Source organism: Propithecus coquereli, unplaced genomic scaffold (assembly GCF_000956105.1).
Source record: "Propithecus coquereli isolate 6110/MARCELLA unplaced genomic scaffold, Pcoq_1.0 Scaffold3, whole genome shotgun sequence".
In the NCBI taxonomy this organism is placed as follows: Eukaryota; Metazoa; Chordata; class Mammalia; order Primates; family Indriidae; genus Propithecus; species Propithecus coquereli.
This window is the reverse complement of record NW_012148618.1, coordinates 11,555,550-11,559,067: the sequence shown is the minus strand read 5'-3', so window position 1 is coordinate 11,559,067 and position 3,518 is coordinate 11,555,550. Positions and strand designations below refer to the sequence as shown.

The 3,518-nt window shown below is 53.5% G+C and overlaps 1 long non-coding RNA gene across 1 annotated transcript; it reads right to left on the bottom strand.

Annotated features, from left to right (window-relative positions):
- Positions 1-522: 522 nt before the first annotated feature.
- Positions 523-3,387, bottom strand: LOC105814373. Its single transcript, XR_001137697.1, has 3 exons — positions 3,337-3,387; positions 2,258-2,265; positions 523-552 (listed from the first exon to the last, which is right to left on the bottom strand). It is a non-coding gene; the product is annotated as an uncharacterized LOC105814373 (long non-coding RNA).
- Positions 3,388-3,518: the final 131 nt, after the last annotated feature.

The following is a 3,518-nucleotide window of genomic DNA, read 5'->3' as shown; positions in this document are numbered from 1 at the left end:
TTGAGACCCCATTATGGGAGGAGGCAAGAGTGAAAAGCAAAAGAGAGGTCACCTTCTACTGCCATGTATGAAGAAAACGGAGCCAAGCTTCTGAGAATGCCAGGCTAAGTGCCCTATTGTCACAACTAGGGAATTCAGAGACAACCAGGCCGCCTGACCACCATGTTGTATATGAAGGAAGACAAGCTCTTTGAAGAATAGAACAAAGCTTCCAGGAGTCAGTTTATTAGGAGAAGAAGATACTGGTTCCTGGCGCCATGCCAGGTCAGCAGGGCAGTTCACTCAGGCTGCGCATCTTGTGTCTCTTCTTCTTCTTCAGTGATGTGGGCCACAGCCAGGAGGAGGCCCACCGTGTCCTGGGCCATGTCCGGGGGAGGGACCATGGGGCCCTGGGCCATGGTGAGGTGGGTGACAATGGGGTCCTGGGCCATGGCCATGGGTGTGCCCATGAGGACCTGGAAGATGCCCATGGCCATGGCCATGGCCAGGACCGTGTCCTCCATGGTGCCCATGGCCATGGCCGTGACCATGTCCTCCACCATGGCCGTGCCCCTGTGAAAAGTCAATTGAACAATGTCAGAGTCACAGTCAGTGCCAGTCTTCCCTGAGTTAACTCCCATTCACCCCACTTCCCTGGTGGACTCAGGATTCCTGGGCAAGCGAGGGGTTGTCGTGAGAAGTGGGTGCCAGGGATAGCAAGTGTTGCTCCTAGCCATGGGCCTCTGCTTTGGTGAAGCCACAGCACTAAGCAGACAAAAGGGGAGCAAACTACATTTATTGGTTTCTATTCCTTAAGGAGAGATATGACTCCTACTCCTTGGACCTCGGTTTATTTTATTATTATATTATATTATTATTTTATCTGTATCTAAGAAAGAGAATTATTTCATCTCTTCCCTTACCTCACCCAGGAACCCTTGCAGAGTGATCAGAAGCTCTGCCATGCTAGAAATTGCAGGCTCACCATATTTAGGGGCAAGGGTGAGGCTGGGGGAGGTTGCAGAGGCGCTCACTGAGGGCCTGGGGCAGGGGAGACAGGAGGCTGGGTCGGGAGCCTTGCAGGAGCTGAGCAGGAGGAGGAGGACAGCTGGAGCAAGATAGGAAAACAAGGGTGGGAGGTGGCAAGGTGGTGATGTGTGTGTTCTCTGTGTAGGGTTGTGTGTACAGGCGTATACTGCATTTACATACAAATAGCTATGTCCGTGTCCGTGTACGAGGTGGGTGCATAATCAAGCCTGCTTTGTGCATAGATAGGAGCTCCGGATATCTGGTTGTGTGTACACGAGAATAGGTGTGTGTGTGAGCTCATGCCTGTTCCTGAGCAGGTGCCAGACCCAGGAAATCAGGAAGAATAGAAAATAAAGTCAAAGCTTTACTGCCTCAGCCAGAAGAGGCCTGGGAATAGTGTCATTTAATTTTCTTGGCTGGAAGCACTCCTGCCGCCCCAAGGCCAGAGGAGTTCCTTTGCCTCTTGCCCGGGCCCAGGGAGGAGGATCAAGACAGCATCTTGCTCCTGTGCTGGGGCACTAGGGGCCTGGGGCCCTGTGGAGCAGGAGTCAGGCCATGCCTCTACCTAGGGGTTGGGTAACTCCACAGCCTGCTTCTGCCTCCTAGGGCCTGATTAGGGCTTGTTCCAAGTGGGAAAGAGGCAGGTTCCAGGGATGGAGGCTTTCGCTGACCATGTTAGAGCAGCCTCTGCCCCATCCAGGCTCAGTGATGCCTGGAAACAGCCATTTCCCATCCCACCTGCTCTCCTGCTATGGCTCCTGTTTTTGGGGGTTGGGGGTGACAGAGATCCAGGCCTAGGTCTGCTGGTGGCAGCCACTTCGGGGAAGAGGTGGAGCACAGGCAGCCTCCCTTGTCTGGCAGAGGCAGGTCCTAGGGCCCATGCAGTGTGGTTGGGGCTTGGGAGCAAGCCAGCCATCCAGTGAGGCTGTGGGGGTAGCCAGGAATGCAGAGAAGCATAGAACAGGTGGGGAAGCAGCAGGAGAGAGGATGGGCTGCTGGAGCAGGGAGGGGATGTGAAGAAAGGAGAGAGACAGATGGGAAAACAGAGGAGAGGACTGGAGAAGGCTGCAGCCAGCAGGGGACGCGGAACAGAAATGCCCGGCCGCACTGGGCTGGTGCCAGAGCCTGTTCCCTCCTTGTCATTTGGGGGAGACGGTGGTGCTCTCTGAGGGTTTAGGAAGGAGGCTGGAGGTCTGGAGGGTATGACAATGGGGAGGAAAAAGAGGAGAGGGTTGGGGAACATTCCTACCTTCGGACCTGTGGAAGAGGAAGGGGAAAAAAAGAGCAGCAGTGGTTATTTTGTTCTGCAGTGAAAATCCTGTCTTCTCTCTAGCGCTGATCTGTGAACCCACGTGTGCACCAAGAGTCATTCCTTCGTTCATTCACTCAACAACAGGCTTATACTGAAAGTCAATACAAGGTTCAGCTGTGTGTCCCCATGTGCTCAAGACCTGGTTGAGTTTCCCTGTGTGCAGTGGGGCCAGTTAGGACATGTGGGTTCTTGTCCCCACTGTGACGTCTGTGTTCTCCCAACTTCAGCTGAAGTCCATGATGTTGAGGCTGACCCTTCCCAGGGCAAACCCTGATTGTTCTATTCCACTTCCAGAATGCTCCCACCCCAACCTCCCAATCTGCACTGCCTTTTTCTCGTCCTGCTCATCTCAGCCCTTGTCTCTGCTCAGCCTCTCAGCTGTTTCTTGGCTCTTGCTTGTGACCTTCTGGTCTCAGAGCTTGGCCTTTGCACGTGCCTCCTGCCACGTGTAAATCTCTCAGGCTCAACCTGTGGTGCCTTCCTGGGGAAAATCCACGAGGACTGAGCCATCTCCTTACCCAGCCGTGGGAACAGTGGGCTGACTCTGCAGCAGCCTAGCTGAGTGGTCCTGGGTGTTGGACAATGCTCCCTTGGTGGGAATTGCCTGCTCTTTCTTAAAGGTCAGGATGGTCTTTTGTTCCTTGTGGGGGAGCCAATGCGATGGCTGCCGAGAGCTGGGTTCTGAGCTCCAACCCAGCCACACCTCCATGGCCTTATCCTGGATGTGCCTCTAGCTCCCCGGGGTCCCGTGTGTGCAGTGGGACAAGCACCTGACTGTGTTATTCCTCACGTTGAAGATTTAGTGAGATGAAGGATGGGGAAGTACTTTTCTTCAACTGTAATGTGTTCTAAGTTGCTTGTTTTCATTGTGGATCCTACCGCCAGCTTCACACAAACACACACAGCCATATTTTTGGTGTGCAGTAGATATGGCTGACTGATGACACTGGCTTCACCACTCTCCTTCCTTCTCTCTTCCTTCTTCCACCTCACAGCCCCCATGCTGTGGTGCTTACCTGGATCCATATTTATGGGGCAAGAGCAGAGAGTGACACAAGGATCGCCTGTATTCAAGAGGTAGCCTGTTAGTTTACTGTAATCTAAATCACAACTTCTTTCCTTCTTCCCTCCCAGGGATGCACACACACAGCTCCTTCACAGGACAAAAGGGATAACATGCTCCCTTTGGCTTAGCTTG